The 17,313-nt window shown below is 37.7% G+C and overlaps 1 long non-coding RNA gene across 1 annotated transcript; it reads left to right on the forward strand.

Moving 5' to 3' along the window:
• Nucleotides 1–3,305: 3,305 nt before the first annotated feature.
• On the forward strand, nt 3,306–12,294 carry LOC121890441. The gene is made up of 4 exons (XR_006093790.1): nt 3,306–3,585; nt 3,879–4,067; nt 4,250–4,424; nt 11,862–12,294. It is a non-coding gene; the product is annotated as an uncharacterized LOC121890441 (long non-coding RNA).
• The last annotated feature ends 5,019 nt before the right edge of the window (nt 12,295–17,313 follow it).

The raw sequence follows: 17,313 nt of genomic DNA on the forward strand, positions 1-17,313 counted from the left end.
AGCTGCGAGGACGCTGTATGATATTGGGGACTATTGGATGCTATAATAAATTTAGAGAATGTATTTTTTAAAGTATATTTTCCCATCAGTATCTCTCAGTAGTGTTTTAGACCCTTCTGTCTATCATTCCACTTATTTACTCTCAAGCTAAATTTGTCATTGAATGTTTTCAGTGTTGTCACAAATAACTTTACAAGTTAATATCAAGTGCAAGATTCAAGTGCATGCCTGGCTTTCTTAATATCTGTGATTGTACATATTTTTATTGTGTAAATGTAACAGTGAACCATTTTTGGTATTGAGAGCTGAAAGTCTGAAATATGTGAAAATGAAAGAATCAGAATGCTTTATAGAAATACTGTGTCATTATCTACTGAGGAATCTCAAGCATCTGTTTGGGGACGTGTGTACATTATATTAAACCTGCAGTGTGGAACTTTTGCATATAAATGAATGTTACATTCAAGCCCTTGCCAAACGAGTTCACACAATGCTGATTAAGCCTATCATCGCCAGATAAATCTCTCTGTATTTCACAGTATACCAGAGTTTCTAATCTGGTGTCAGGTTTGACATTCACATGCTGGCCGGATGAATGCAGACCTCTGTTGGCCAAGCTGGCTAACTTCCAATAAGCTCTCTGCTAACTTGCATGGGGATAAAATGATTTAATTGTGCGACTCTTCTTCTAGACTTTCCAAATATTATCAGACTGAATGAATGAAATTCATTGCCTCAATTTTTCTTTATGAATGATTTAATTAAAAAAACAGTTTGCAATGTATATTTTGTTTTAAAAACTATAGTTATGCATTTCTAAAATGAGATGAAATTGACAAGAGTTTAAATTCTTCATAAGGTTGTCACAGTCATGTGGAAATAAAGATTGCCATATTTTCCTAATGGAAAAAGTATGGGGGGAAAAGTATCAGTATTTTTGGATCTATCAGTTTGTCCCTCATTTTGACCTGTTTTTGTGTTTGTTTGTTGGTGTTCTGCTGGAATTTTTCTTGCTATTAGGTATACATAACAAGTTAAAAGAACAAACAAAACTAGTTTGTCTCACAATCCTGAGAAGGATTACTTCATTTGGACAGGAAGTTTATCTATACTGCCATCTGGGTATCACACACAAATTCTAAAGCTATTATTTGTTGTTGCATTTAGATCCATTGTATGAAAGACAGAGTACCTTTTATGCTAAGTTAAAAAGAACAAGGGTAATATTCTGTCTTTTGTAAGTACCTGAGAACATGTACAGACTTTTTTCCACAGATGTTGATGTACTTTAGCTTCATCATTTTTTATATTCATACAGTTGTTTGGCAACAGGAGGTGTGAAGAGGTGTCAATAACCATACCTTGTTGAGATATAAATTACAGAAAGAATTGGAGGTGACAGACAGGCTTTTTAATATTATGGGCAATGCTAAGAACCTTATTAGGCGTGTCATCAATGCCTTTTCACCCATTGATATAATGGCAAATTTGAAAAGAAAATACTCTGGCTGGAGAGCAACAAAAACTCGGACAATATCCTAACAATAGCAAAATATTTTTGTTTTGACATTTTGACCACTTACATCTTTAGAAAATCCAAAGAAGGACCACAAATTACTTTATTTTCCCTTTCCTCAAAACTGACCAAGGCTTTATTGTCATTTTAATACACTGATGCCTAAAAAATTTCTCTTTATAGTAAAGTGCCAATCGATATCTAATCTATCAATATTTTATGACATGCCTAATATGTATCTTTATCTATAAAAGTAAAAAGCACTTTTTTCTGGAATTTTCAGATATTGTCTTGAGAGAGTAATGTTTGTGTTTGAACACTCTCTTAACCCAACCGGCCAAGGTAGATGGCCGTCCACCTGCTTGAGGTTTCTTCCTGTTAAAGGCTCTGCTCTGAACGCTCAGTTTCCAACGTTTTTTTTTTACTTTCGGCCTGAGCTGACGTCAGTTTGTGACAGATTTCTTTATATGGACATCTGCTACATGCACTGCACGTGAGTTTGCTGCTCCGCTTCGGGAGTAGTTACGCCAAGCCACGACGCCATTACACAGCACAGCAAAGTAAAATAAGTCGTTAACCTGTTGGAGGTGTGCTGGTTGTCAGCAGCTCTTCATAAAACATCTCACTGTGGCTGTTTCTGCTTGTACTATTCCTCCCTGCATTATTTCTAATTGATCCACTGAACAAATAGCTCCGTATGTTGTTGTTTCGACTGGTTTTCTAGCCACTAACCGCTAATGAAGTTCCGCTAATTCAGTGAGGAACACGTTTTTACTTCCTGTAAATTCTTCACAATAAAAGTCTCCTGTTAGTTAGTCATTGAAAAGCTTTTAATTTGAAGCAGTAAAGCAGGAAATGTTTGGTTTGCATTGATGGCAAAGTTACACAACTCTGATACGTAAAGCTGACCAATCAGAATTAGAGAGACAGGAGCTAAAACGGAGTGTAAGAGAAACTGTGTGTACTGAGGGGCTGCATAAGCTAAATAAAGAGTTTTTTGAATTGTGAATCATGCCGAGCTACTCCAGTGGAGTCCCAGAATAAAAATATAGAGCTGAAATGAGCATAATAGGTCCTCTTTAAAGGTTCTATATGTAGGAATCAGAAATTCCTTCTCATTAGTGACATCTGTGGCCATTAAATGAGCTGCAGTCAACAACCTGGTGCTCGTGCTTGCATGCTCGCTCTATTGCAGGTGATGTGTTTTTCCTCGCTTACACTTCTCATTATTACATAAAAGATCTCTGATGTTGTGTTTTGCACTGTTTCAGGAAAGCATCTCTCACTCAAGCTCACACAAGCTGTGGTCAGGGAGCAACACACTGTGGTCAGGGAGCAACACGGTGCGGTTTTGTTGTGAAATGTGTGCCTATTATGACCTTTTGACTACCAAGAAAAAAAGGGGTAAGCTATGTTCTCCTGTCGCTCTGGAGCTTGTTTTCTGCTCCTTTGTTGAGGAAACAATGTTGTTTTAGCTGTGTGTGCGCTTGGGAGTGGGCAACTTGTCATTATGGGGTTGTTTAGTTGTGAAATGTGTAGTGGTTGACAGAGGCAGCTAGCTGTTTCATGAGCTGGAGAGCTAATATCTGCAGGGTGTTTCTAGGTGGATAACACCGTTTTTGTTGTGTTGTTATCCCAGTCATTTGTTGACGTTGGCGGGAGAGAGGCAAGACACACGGGAGCGCACAAAAACATCACCTCTGTTGGATTTTCATGGAAAATCCGGTCCGGGTCTTTCACACAGCAATCAGTCCACAGGCTGTTACAGACAACCAAGAAAGTCAGGGAAGGTCTAATTTTTTACATTACATTACTACCCATTCACTCATTGGCAATAAAAAACAATTAATACATTGCATATAGAACTTTTAAGGCATATGTCACAAAAATTACAACCAATGTTTTGTTTCTAAACATGATTAAAACCTAATTTGACTATGACTAATTTGACTATGTACAATGTATTTTCCCCCTTCTTTTTTCCTACTTGTAGACCCATCGGGGGGACATTTCCTACATTCACTCACATATGGCAAGAATGAATTCCTGCCAATTGGTGCCTGCTACAGGTGTTAATTAATTACTTTTTAAAAAAATTAAAAGTCAGAGAATTGAATCTCCTGAATCAAGGCAGATAATAAAAGACAAGTAATTAAGGAATTTACAAAATATACTGTATCATTTCATCTGAATGTTAATACAATCAGCTATTTTGTAAAGGGAAGTCAACTGAACTCATTTTGAAATCAGGCTGCAACAGTAAAAAGTAGAATGCATTAAGGGTTATGAAAACTTTTAAGTCAGTGAATCATACCAGTTGTTGACATAGTATTCCTTTTTTCCAACTGCTTTCACTCTCAAGACATTGCTTTTTCCAAACTGAGATTGGCTGAACTAGTGTCCAAAGTGGAAGAACTCCCTCTAGATGTCCCCAGTTTCCTAAGATGGCAGTTATCAATCGCTCCCCCATTACCTCTCCTACCTCCTCTAAAACACTTGACCTAGTTGGAAGAAGTTGAGCAGATTCTTCAGAGTGAAGATATGTGTGATGGTGATTTAAATTTTAAGTTTTTTAAGAAAAGCAAGTTTTTCATTCACCACACATATCTACAAGACATATATTGTTTTAAATACTGGAAAAGTATGCAGGAAAAATATGTTCCCATGTACATGCATCGCATTTTTTGTAACCTATTCATGCTCTATGGAAATATGTCCCTGACCCCCTTCTAGGTGGGCCATTTGCCACTGTGGGAGGAGCATCAGTTGAGGCGCGGCTTAGAGGATGCTGGCCTGTACTCCAGCTAACAAGCTGGCCTCTCAGATGAACTTGGCAGGGAAGAAACTAAAAGATGCACGTAAAGGAAAATTGCATTCAGAGACACCAGGCTCAAGATGTGCATGTTTGGTAAGTTACTGTTGGTAGAGAATGAAGAAAACTTTTAAAATGACAATTACAGTGCAATTTCAGTTTTGGCTATTTCTTAAAATATTTCCTATCCCATAAATTAGAGCAATAGAACAATTTTTGGTCTGCTGGAAAGTGGACCCTATACATCACTGTGTCAGTCTGTCAGCAGTTAGGTCCAGAGTGATATATCTAAAAATCTATTTGGTGGATTGCAATGCAATTTTGTGTAAACATTAATGTTGCCCACAGGGTGAATCCTGTCAATTTTGGTGACCCTATGACCTTCCCTCTAGTGCCCATGGAACACTGTTTGGGCCCCATATCAAGTGCCATATCTAAAGAAATGTACTAGCCAGAGACATGGAACCAAGTCCTATGGGGGATTGGGTTTTTTTAATCTGCTCACTTTGCTTTTCCTTTCAATCCTCCAGTGTGTCTGTAGGTCCTTAAAAGGAAAATACCTCTTTTAAGCTAAGTAATTAAATTGTCTTGACATAAGGGGGGGTTAACGTCAACATAAACATTTTATCAAATTTCAAGTTGCGCTTAATTTTGCGGTAAATTAATAACACATAATTGGTCACATTTCCAAATTTTTAGGACCCACCCTCTGTCAATCACAACTTGGTCATGCCAACAGACAAACCAAAACAAGACCCTTTGCCAGATTTAGACCATACTTAAATTGAAAATAAGCTACATATTACATACAGTGTATTCAGAAAGTATTCAGACCCCTTCACTTTTTTCATATTTTGTTATATTGCAGCCTTATGCTAAAATCGTTAAAAATCATTTTTCCTTCATCAATCTATATCAATCTATACTCAATACCTGATAATGACAAATCGAAAACAAAATTTTAGATTTTTTTTGCAAATAAATTAAAAGGGAAAAACTCAAGTATTCAGACCCTTTGCTATGACACTTGAAATTTACCTTAGGTGTCTTCCGTTTTTCTTGATCATCTTTGAGATGTTTCTACACCTTGATTGGAGTCCACCTGTGGTAAATTCAATTGATTGGACATGATTTGGAAAGGCAAACGCCTGTCTATATAAAGTCTCACAGATGAAAGTGTATATCAGAGCAAAAACCAAGCCATGAGGTCAAAGGAACTGCCTGCAGAGCTCAGACGGGATTGTGTCAAGGCACAGATTTGGGAAAGGCTATAAAAAAATTCTGCTTCATTGAAGGTTCCCAAGAGCACAGTGGCCTCCATAATTCTTAAATGGAAGAAGTTTGGAATAACCAGGACTCTTCCTAGAGCTGGCCGTCCGGCCAAACTGAGCAATCGGGGGAGAAGGGCCTTGGAAAGAGAGGTGACCAAGAATCCGATGGTCACTCTGGCTGAGCTCCAGAGATCCTGTGTGGAGAAGCCTCTCCTCGGTGAAAGGCACAGGAAAGCCTGCTTGGAATTTGCAAAAAAGCACCTAAAGGACTCTCAGATTGTGAGAAACAAGATTCTCTGGTCTGCCGAAACCAAGATCGAACTGTTTGGCCTCAATTCTAAGCGTCATGTCTGGAGAAAACCAGGCACCGCTCATCACCTGCCCTATACCATCCCAACAGTGAAGTATGGTGGTGGTAGCATCATGCTGTGGCAGTGTTTTTCAGCGGCAGGGACTGGGGGACTGGTCAGGGTTGAGGGAAAGCTGAACGGAGCAAAGTACATAGATATCCTTAATGAAAACCTGGTCCAGAGCGCTCAGGAATTCAGACTGGGCTGAAGGTTCACCTTCAAACAGGACAATAACCCTAAGCACACAGCCAAGACAAAACAGGAGTGGCTTAGGGACAACACTGTGAATGTCCTTGAGTGGACAGAGCCCCCAATCAAATATCTCTGGAGAGACCTGAAAATGGCTGTCCACCAACAGTCCCCAACCAACCTGACAGTGCTTGAGAGGATCTTCAGAGAAGAATGACAGAAAATCCCCAAATCCAGGTGTGCAAAGCTTGTCGCATCATACCCAAGAAGACTTGGGCTGTAACCGCTGCCAAAGATGCTTCAACTAAGTACTGAGTAAAGGATCTGAATACTTATGTCAATGTCATATTTCAATTTTTCCTTTTTAATAAATTTGCAAAAAATTCTAAAATTCTGTCTCCAAAAATTCTGGCGCTTTGAGAGATTGCAGAGATGATGGCTACAGTTTCATGGGCCTTACACTTCTTAATAATATTGGCAAAAGTGGTCACAGGAACATCAAGCTCTTTGAAGATGGTCTTGTAACCTTTACGTTGACCATGCTTGGCTATTACCATTTTTTCTAATGTCTTCAGACCACTCTCTAGTTTTACTGTAGTTTTCCATGTTCAATGTGATGCAAAACAGCAGAGTGAGTAGTTTTCTCCTTTTAAACTGGCTGCATGAGTGATTATAAGATTGAAATTGAAATACACTACCCCTGAAATCTTAAATAAAGATAATATAATATTTCAACTTGCTCCCCATATCTTTACAGTATACATGGGATGAGTAGTGGTGTAATATAAAATGATTCTGTAGTGGGAGCATTATTTAATAGAGGATATTGGTCTATCGAAATAAAAATTTTAACTAAAGATATGATAATAAAGTATCAAAAGATGCTCCCCATATTCTTACAGTATACTTACCCCTGTTTGTAATCAAAAAACATAAATAAAGATGTCATAATGGTGTGAGTTATACCTTTATGGAATATACACAATTGGAAACAGAAACACATAAGGTAGCATTTGTCGATAGGGTAGCATACATCATCAGAACACTGGTTCCACCAATTCCCCACAAGTGTGATGGCGAAGAACCATTGGATCAGATATAAAAGGTAATAATGTTACTTGTTTTTAAAAAATGTGAGTTTGTGATCCAGTTACATTCACATTGCTAACATTATGCTAATATTACATGGGTTAGTCACAGCTGCATAGGATAAGCAACTAGCTAGGTATGTTAGTAACTTGGCTTAACCATGTACCTGTGGGAAAAAAGTTGTGTTTATCTCCCAATGTGGGAGGACAGAAGTAGAAGTAAAAGTACTGCATTCAAAGTAGGTCCGTGCATGAAGTATAAGTCATTTGCAGTTGTTCACGTTGTATAATGAAAACCCCAATTTTTCAGGGTATATCCAGATTTCATTGTCTTAAGAAGTACAATACAATTCAGCACACTAATGTCTCCGCTTATTCCATTATCCAACTTATACAAAGAAAATTGAAACAGGAAGTCGGGAGCCGGAAGCAGAGACAGCTTGCCTTCATAGTAAAAGTCGCGCGTTTTGAACATGGATGTATAATAAGAGCTGGATAGGATGCTGCCGCTGAGCCTTGCAGCCAATTTTTCCCATTGGCCACTAGCAGTATTGCAGCGAAAAATCCCCCTGTGGCCCAAAAAGTATTTTCCTTATAGACCACCATTTTAAAAAAGATGTTTGTAAAACTGTTGACAGGACACCTCAAACTTATGAACTTTTGATCCATGGAGGTTTTATATTTGTAAAATTTTCCTCGAGCCAAGAAAAGCAATTTAAAAATCTGTGACATCATCACAATGTAAAGTCTATGGGCCGAGCAGGAACTTGCGGGCGGGGCTAGCGGGGGAAACATTACTGCACATATTCAGCAGGCCGCACAACGCAGCCTGCAGAAGCAAACCCGGAAGCTAGAAACTTTTTGTGGCGTGTGTGCCAGCCGAGTAATTCCTATAGGACTGAATGGGCGCCATTTTTAGTCCAGTATCCAAATTGGGGAGGACAGGAGGAAAACCAACATGGAATCTTACAACAAACCGCATCAAACTATATCATTGTCCCACCTGATGAAATCGGAGGGGTGGGGGGCAATTTTATATGCCAATAAAACAATTTGCTTGAGTGGTGAAAAGGCTGCTTCTTTAAAGACATTTAGCATATACATATTGTCTCTAAACAAAGTGCTCATTTTTGAAGCACGGAAAGGGTAAAGCAAGTCTGAACTTGGGCTCTTTTGCCACATTTCACTTCCAGTAAGTTAAATTCTGCCAGCCTTAGCCTTCTACCAGAACAACTTACTGTAATGAATCTTGAAAAATCAGGGTGAGACTGCCAGTATTAGTAGATCACTTCATAACATACCTGACATTATCAATAAACACATCATTCACCTGAATGACTAATCCTTTAAGTGCGTAGTATGCACACTTAGTGATGTTGCATTCAGGATTATGCGAAATAAAGCAGAGTTTTGGAAACATTAAGTCTTACATCCAAACAAAGGTTGCAAATTATAGTCACTGTTAAGTTCCTCAAATTTCATGAAACTATATCAGCACATTCCCTTTGTCACTATCTATAGGATGGTGAAATAACAAAATACTAAAGTAGTGACTGTAATGAGCCACTGGAGTGCTTAGCCTGTAAGCAGGAAAAAGTGGATGAAAATTTCAACAACAAAAAGATAGTATAAATTTTATTTATTTGGAAAAAGACAAAGGTCATATGACAAAAAAAGATGATGAAGAATCAATACATCTGTACATCAACTGTGCAAAGATTAACCATCTCTTATAATAATCCACTACATTAAAAGACGGGGTTTAAATTCAATTTAATTCATTTTCAGTATTTGTTGACATTGTCAGAAAGGTGATAATTCTACTTTTTACACAAGGTTGTAGTGGGTGGTGGGGGTGTGCTGGAGTGCATTATATTGAAAAGAGTTCTTAATATTTTGTCTACCGCCTAAAGGTGGACAGAATATGTATAGACTTTGTAGAATTATTATGAACTATTACTATTGCATTAGATTGCACAGGTGTTCCTAATAAAGTACTTGGTGAGTGTATGTTTCCCTGTGAAAGACAGTCTTGGTAGGTACAGTTAGGGACTCAGACCCCAGACATGAAACCCCAGCAAAAGCATTCGAGGTGAGCGACACTCCATCCACAGCTGCCTTCCCTGGTGTCTCACAAGCTCTCTACTCTGGTCCTCTGGAAACTCTGTAATAAAAGAAAATGTTTTGTTAAGTTTAAAACAGATGTCTTAAATTCAGTGTGAATCTGTTAACTTAAACTTTTACTACACATACCTCCATGCCCCTGAGTGCTGGTACGTCTTGCCAGCCTGTGACAGGTGATCAAAGTAAAGGAAGCCAGTGTGGTGGTGCGAGTGAGTAGACCTGAAAAACATTGAGGCAAAATTCCCTGAAAAACTCCCAACATATTGTTTGTCTATTCTAGTAGAGCCACATATGTAATGCTAAGTTGTGCACCAGCAAATGTTTAATAAGGGAACTGTAATACGACTGCTAAAACTGTTCAAGAAAGACTATTTTCACCATTACACATATTTATTAGTTCTGTTGTAATTTATCTGTACTTTCAGCACATTGGCTTTGAAATGAAACCATGACTATGAGGTTAATCTTTCCTCTTTATCTTGATGAGATGAATAGATAAACAGTGTAGGAATTGTAGCTTTAGTTTTTAGTTGTAACTTAAGTCCTCCAATTCTAGCAGACCAAAGATCATTTGGCCAATTAAAACAAACCATATCATGATATCTAACATTTGGTGTCAAACTGTTTTCAGTCATTGACTGTCTGAAGTCTGTGATCCCAGAGGACACTTCTATCTCCCTTGGTGATTCTATGTCCGACCTGAATTATATACTGGACTTTTGCCTTTGGTCTGATTTTCGGCGAGTGACACACCTGCTCAGCTGGACTGAGGTCAAGTGATGACAATGCCAGTGTGTTACACATCTTAAATATGAATGCTCACCTTTATGACTATTTAAAAATGACAATAGAAGTGACAAAGTGACAAATTTGCCACCGGGCTTACATTTAGGATAGCCTATTTAATTTATGTTCAGTGATGTTAGCTGAGCTGACACATCACATGACAAGACAAAGTTACAAAAGAAAATTCTACATTTCTAACTAGTTAAATAGCTCTTTCATACCTCTGATCTGTTATTCTCTAATCTCTTATCACAGCCAGCAGCGGGTAACAGAAGCACCGTTGTTGAATGCACAAACATAATTTTACTGGACTTCAACGAGACTGAAGTTGGCATCCGATTCACAGCCTCCTATTGGAATTTCCCGGTCCACCTTAAAAGTGGCATAGCTCCTGTAGATGGCGTTGTCATTTTCAAGCTAGGACATGAAGTGAATAATGTAACAAATAGTGGGGAAATTAAATGAGGATGATTAGTAGACTGAAATTGTCCTAAATTTTGATCATTTTAACTGTAGCATATTTTTCTCATTGTCCTTACTCATGGTAAACTGATTTTCAGTCTTATTGCTATTTCTGCCTATTTGCTGTGGGCTTACCTGCTCAGTATTAAAAAGCCTAAACAAACTAATACTCCAGTATGACAGGTATATCACAGGGTATCGTGATCTTGAGTTTTATTAATTTTTGCTGTGGTATTTTTGTTTCTTATTGATCTCAATCCCTTTATTATATTTGTGAAAACTAAAAAAGGGTGATTTCACTGTTTTTTTCCCATCCAGATCACATTAGACAAGGTCCATATCAAAAACCTATACTTTGATTTGTCAAATCTGGACTAGATTAACATGGAGACTCCAGGGACAGGGAAATTAAAACACAATGTCAGATTTGTGAAACCTTTATTCTATTTGTGAAAATGCAAAAAAGGGCGATTTCACTGCTTTTCTCCCATCCAGACCACGTTAACCTAGGTCCAGATCAGAAACCACTATACTTAGAACTGTCAAATCTGGACTAGATTAACATGGAGAGGCTAAAGTGTCTTAAAAACACAATTTCTGATTTGTGAAACCTTTCCTCTATTTGTGAAAATGCAAAAAAGGACGATTTCACTGCTTTTCTCCCATTCAGACCACATTAGACTAGGTCCAGATCAGAAACCACTATACTTAGACCTGTCAAATCTGGACTAGATTAACATGGAGATTCCATCTCTCCATTTCATTTCTGACTGCCTGACTCCTTATCACTTCAAAACAAAAGTAGAAAAGTTATTTTTACCTTTTTCAAAACAATAAAAACATCTTAATAGATTGGTCAATTGGTTAATTTCCTCTTCAAATTTTTACTTCAACAAAATTACCGTTGTTCTCTCACCTTTCCTCTAATTGGCCATGGTCAGCCTCACTCACTGCTTCTGCCAATGTTAGTCTCCTCACTTTTGCCAAAGCCTTTACCGTGGCCTGTGTTACAAGTACCATAATTCAGCCATTCGTGTGCTTGTTCTTCATTGATCTATATCTATCTATCTATCTATCTATCTATCTATCTATCTATCTATCTATCTATCTCTCTCTCTCTGTCTCTCTCTCTCTCTCTCTCTCTCTATATATATATATATATATATAATATGAAGACATTTTTATAAAGAGCTTTCTTTCAATACTTTGTTACAGTTATTCAACATTTGATTGACTGTCCACTAACATTTTCCATCATTTCAGACCCTGCTATTCTCCTCCTGCCCACCAGTTGTCCTTATTGTGTTCCTACTTTTTCCATTCACCTGACCTTGCACCTGCCTGCAGACTCGATCCTCATTACCCCATTATCCAAAATGTTTATACTGTAGACCTGCACAGTACCCTAGTCATTAGCCACAGTGTGTATCATGTCTTCCAATCATAACGTTGCAGCCCTTTTTTTGCATGAGTCTACGCTAGTTATTTTTTGCTTTTTCCTGCCTGCCTTATCTTGACTGCCTTAACTTTTTATTGCTTTGTGAAGCACTTTGTAACATTTGTTTTTAAAAGATCTATATAAACAAATAAATACATTATCATTATTATTATTATTATTATTATTAACGCTTTACCTGTTTAACCTGTTGGTGTCCTGTGTTGTGCCTGCTGACAAAGTAAATTCTTTTCATAATGATCCTGCTTTTTGAGTCTGTGAGTGTGCTTTTGTGTCAAAAGTATTTCTCAGTTTCCTATCCTTTTACCGTCACTATTGCTTGAAAGTACTTCTACAACTTTTGGTTGCATTCCTAATATAACTAATACTATTACTAATGTTTCAAGTACCTATGGAGCCCTTTAACTACTACTAAAACCTCCATATGTAACTCAGTCTTTATTTCTTACTGTCTGGCCCACTTACATTCTGTACATTTCTGTCTATCTTACTTACTTTTTTCCTTTTTTTCCATCCTTTTTTCTATCTCCTCTCTTCCCTATTCCTGCGTTTCTCATAGTCATATGCATAGCTTCCACCCTGTCCCTATTGTTCTTTATCTGTCATTCTACTTTTCCTTTTATATTTCCCTTTCCCTTCTAATTTCTTTTATTTTTCCCACCAATTCTCTGTGCTTTTCCTGTTTACTTGTCTTTAACTATTATTTCTCACTGCATTTCATTCACTCTTTGTCCTTCCTTCTTCTCTCTCTTTTTTCTTCTGCCCCTCCTTTCCATCTACCCCTCACAATTTTGTGATATTATATCCTTTCTGCCCCCTATAGAAAACACATGCAAGATTTAGTGGATCAGATTTGTTTACAATGTATGCCACGTACCAGGCACAACCAACCTGACCTGAAACTAAGTTTTTCTCAAATTAAATTTCCACAATTTATTCCAACTCTTGCAATTACACAACAAAAAACACTTCATACATATGGACACCATCAACTATTTCTATAGGCCAAGTCTATCTATACTGTATCTATATTTCTGTTATTCCTTGCAGGAAGATAGAATTCTATCATGCAGAGTTTATAGATCATCATAATCTCAACCTCACACCCAACCCTGACACACCTTACTCCAGTGACTGAAGTTTTGCATATTTGCACCTTGCAGCCAATCTCATGTCCTGCTACTTATGCTGCATTCAGGCAATGTCGACAGAATGGATAGAACAGGAGAAAAACTATTCCAAGGTGATTAGCCCTACTGCTAACCTCTTAGTCACACCAGATTAACAGCCTAAATTAGCTGTTTTTGTTGTGTTACGTATTTGTTGTAGTTTGTTACCAACTGAAACCAGATAAAACCAGTGTACGGCTGCTAGAAAATAATCTGAATCCATTGAATTAGTGTTATACTGAGTTTTATTTGGATGTAACTGCCAAGTGGAGGTGCATTTGCAACAATTCTGCCAATAGACTGCTGACATTGTATAGATAGTATAGGTTTTTGATATGCAGTGAAATCACTCTTTTTTAGTTTTCACAAATTTAATAAAGGGATTGAGATCAATAAGAAACAAAAATGCTACAGCAAAAATTAATAAAACTAAGGATTACGATACCCTGTGATATACCTGTCACACTGGAGTATTAGTTTGTTTAGACTTTTTAATACTGAGCAGGTAAGCTGTGCAAATAGGCAGAAATAGCAATAAGACTGAAAATCAGTTTACGAGTATCCAATCCAATCCAATCCACTTTATTTATATAGCACGATTTTAACAAACACAAGGTTTCCAAAGTGCTGCACAGCAAGATAAAAAACACAATAAATAGCACAACAGTACACAATAAAACGATGAAGGACACAATAGGATAAAAGTAATAAAATAAGATAAAATCAAATAAAAAAAGATAAAAACAAATGAGATCAAATCAAATAAGATAAAATCAAATAAAATAGGATAAAAACAAATTTTATTTTTATATTTAATTTGTTAAATAAATAAAATAAAATAAATAAAGTTCACTGCTTACTGAGTAAGGGCAATAAGAAAAATATGCTACAGTTAAAATGATCAAAATTTAGGACAATTTCAGTCTACTAATCACACACTGCTTGCGTGTCCAGATGGTAAAGTAGCAGGTGGTCTAGAGATATGAAGCTGCCCCTATACTTGGTGCCAGTAGTGGTGATCCTTCTTCAGGTGATAGGTGCCACCTTCCCCCTGATGAAGGTAGGACTTCTACTGCACTGCTTCCTCAACAGTATGGTCCCTCCACTGGAATGGGCACTTCACCTCAATGATGTCTGTCTCTCCAACCAGACCATCGGGGGAGGCACCCACAAAGTCAGCCAGCCACAAACCAGACCCTCTGACCATCATGCGCATGGCTTATTCAAATGCCTTGATCCATTCCTGCTCATTAAATATACCCCACTCTACAGCCAGTACTCCATGCAGGTCCTGATTTCCACAGAGCTTGGAAATTAGGGAAGGGGTGACACTTCGCCATCAGCACACTTCCAAAGTTGCTTGCTGTTAGCCAACCTTTCTCAGAGCATGCCAGAGGTGATTGTCTTTCTGCCCCAGTGTTACTGTCTGGATGGCCATTATCTGCTCCACTGACATCTTCATAGCCTCAAGGATGCCATCACTGCCCAGGTGTTTGTGGTTGGCTATTATGCAGTCAGTGGAGAGGTGAAGCAGAGGTTCCTGCAGGGTTCCAGGCTCAGGAGTAAGCAGCCAGGAAATCCCAGTAAACCAGCTGAAACCTGATTGAGCAGCAACTTACGGTCAGGAAGTTGAGTGGATGACTCCAGAGTCACCAGTGCATATCATTAAAGAGGAAAAGAAATACTTTTAAAAAAATCTCACTCACAGCCTGTTCAACACAATGAATAGCATTTGATGTGATTGGACTTACAAAAGAATACAATAATCAATACATTATCAATAAACAACAACACAACCAAAGTGATCTTATTTATGTATGTAGTGTGTGAACATGAATATTGGGAAGGGGCATACTGCTCTTCCTAATTACTTTTCTTATTGTTTATATTATACCATTATGATAGTATACTATAATAGTTTTCATATTTATACTTTTCTTATTGTTCTTCTTCACTCACTTTTTAAACACCTAAATTAGCTAGTGTTAGCTATCTTCTCTTACACCATTTCATCTTTTTCACCATTTACAGTTCATTTCATCTACAGCTCACTAAACATACTTACAGATCTCTAACTTTCCATAAGTCTTTGTTGTTATCAGCATTAAACTGGGAGCTAGACATGTTTTATATTGTATTTTTTTATATTCACTGCGGCATCATAATGACATGATTAGTGTGACCCATGTAGTTTCATGTAGACCAATGGTTCTCAACCTTTTTTAGGCCAGTGCCCCCCTATCCATTATCCAGGTCCCTTACCGCCCCCCCCCCCCCATCAATTAAAATGTAGGCTAAATGTTGATTATTATTTTGTGTTATATCATTAAAAAAGTATGTCATTAGATGCCAAATTACAGATTTCTTTAATTGGGACAGTTAGAATATCACTATCATTAGTTTCCCAGGGAGCAAAAAAGCCATGTGAATAGAAATTATATTTGAGTGTTAAACAAATGCAACAGTTTGAAATTTGACATTCAAATTTTAATTAGGTCTTGTTATTGATCACAAATAGCAGCCAATCAGAAAGCAGTAATTTGGTGCTGGTGCCAAACAAGAAACATTCATATGAATTGTTCCAACAGAAAGAGAGAAAAGAGCAGCCTACCAAGAACAAAGTCTATGGCTTCTGGAAAAAAACAGAAGGATATGTATCCATAGCTAAGATGTTCAATAGAATACTGGCAGCATTTTTTCTTGTTCTGTGCCATTTTGCTGATATGATCGTTGTTTTGTGATGCTATCCAGCTGATTAAATAGACATACCTGCAGAGGTCTGGCAGATATCATCAAAGAAAATAACCAGGTCAAAGGCTAGGCCCACAAGGGTTCTGATCAGGGGGTTTGGATTTTGGTTTGAAAATGTGATGTTATTCGTCTAAAAACTATGTATTTTCACATTGGACTGTTATCATTTCAGTATTTATTTAAAAAACACACTGTGCCATAAAAAATAATAATCACAAAACATTTGTAAAACAGGCTTATAGTGCATGGATTTGAACAGCGATTTCCTCATCCTTCCATAGTCAGGCTGTAGCCACTAACTAGCTGTAGGGACAGCTATGGTTAAATTTTTATCTTTATCTTATCCGTAGGCCCACACTTATTGGTCCAGTTCTTTATCAATACTCTTATTGGTTCTTTTTAATTACTAAAGAATTGTTGTTTTTTTTAAATTATCTTTTAAAAAAAGAATACATTTAGAACAGTATTAGATTAGATTTCTATTTTTAAAAAAATGTTTCTACAGCAGCAACAGTAATGTTTCCATCAGCAAAGTCACTATAAAAATCCAATGATATCTAACTGGAAAGAAATAAAAAATGTCAGTAAAATAAATAGTATTCCTGATATTAAAATATTGAGTGAAGTTTATAAAGAATGAAGAACACAGTCACTATCAGGCATTCCTCCTGTCTCCTCACCCTGCTGCTGGTTGAGAGGAGGGGCTGGTTTGAGCCAGTAGCTAAGTCTAGGCAGTAGCTAAGTTTACAAGAATTGCCATATTTTAATATACGTTACAAACTAAGCTAAACACAAACATCGACAAATAGAGTAGAGGAGAGGACAAAGAAACTAGCGCAACCAAAGATGACAGCAAAACGCTGTGGAGACTCAGCATAGTTTCCCCGTTTCTATACAGAAAGCAGAGCACATTAAGCAGAGAAGCATCAGCGAGAGCTCCGTGTCTACGCAGGTGGTGTTCAGGTACAATACGAAAAGGGACTTGACATCGCCGTGAAAAACATATGAAAATCCTTAAGTCTAATAATGAATTGTGAAAACGTGCATTCGAATGTAGGACTAAACTGGCATGAACAACAGACGCCTCCCAAGAACACCTAAACGCCCACCTTTCAAAAATATTGCTTCCAGCGCCCCCTGAACGCCCCCTTGGGGGAGGTACCGCAAAACGCTAGACTCACGTAGACTCATGTTAGCCAATGTTAGCTACCAAATTAGCCAGCCTGCAAAGCTCACCACAACCCTGTATGTCTTTCATACTGGCCCTGACAGAACCCACAAGCTGCAACCTCACAAACACTACACTCCAATACATGGCCTGAGTTGAAGTGACCCCCCC

The sequence above is a fragment of the Thunnus maccoyii genome, chromosome 23 (assembly GCF_910596095.1).
Source record: "Thunnus maccoyii chromosome 23, fThuMac1.1, whole genome shotgun sequence".
Taxonomy (NCBI): Eukaryota; Metazoa; Chordata; class Actinopteri; order Scombriformes; family Scombridae; genus Thunnus; species Thunnus maccoyii.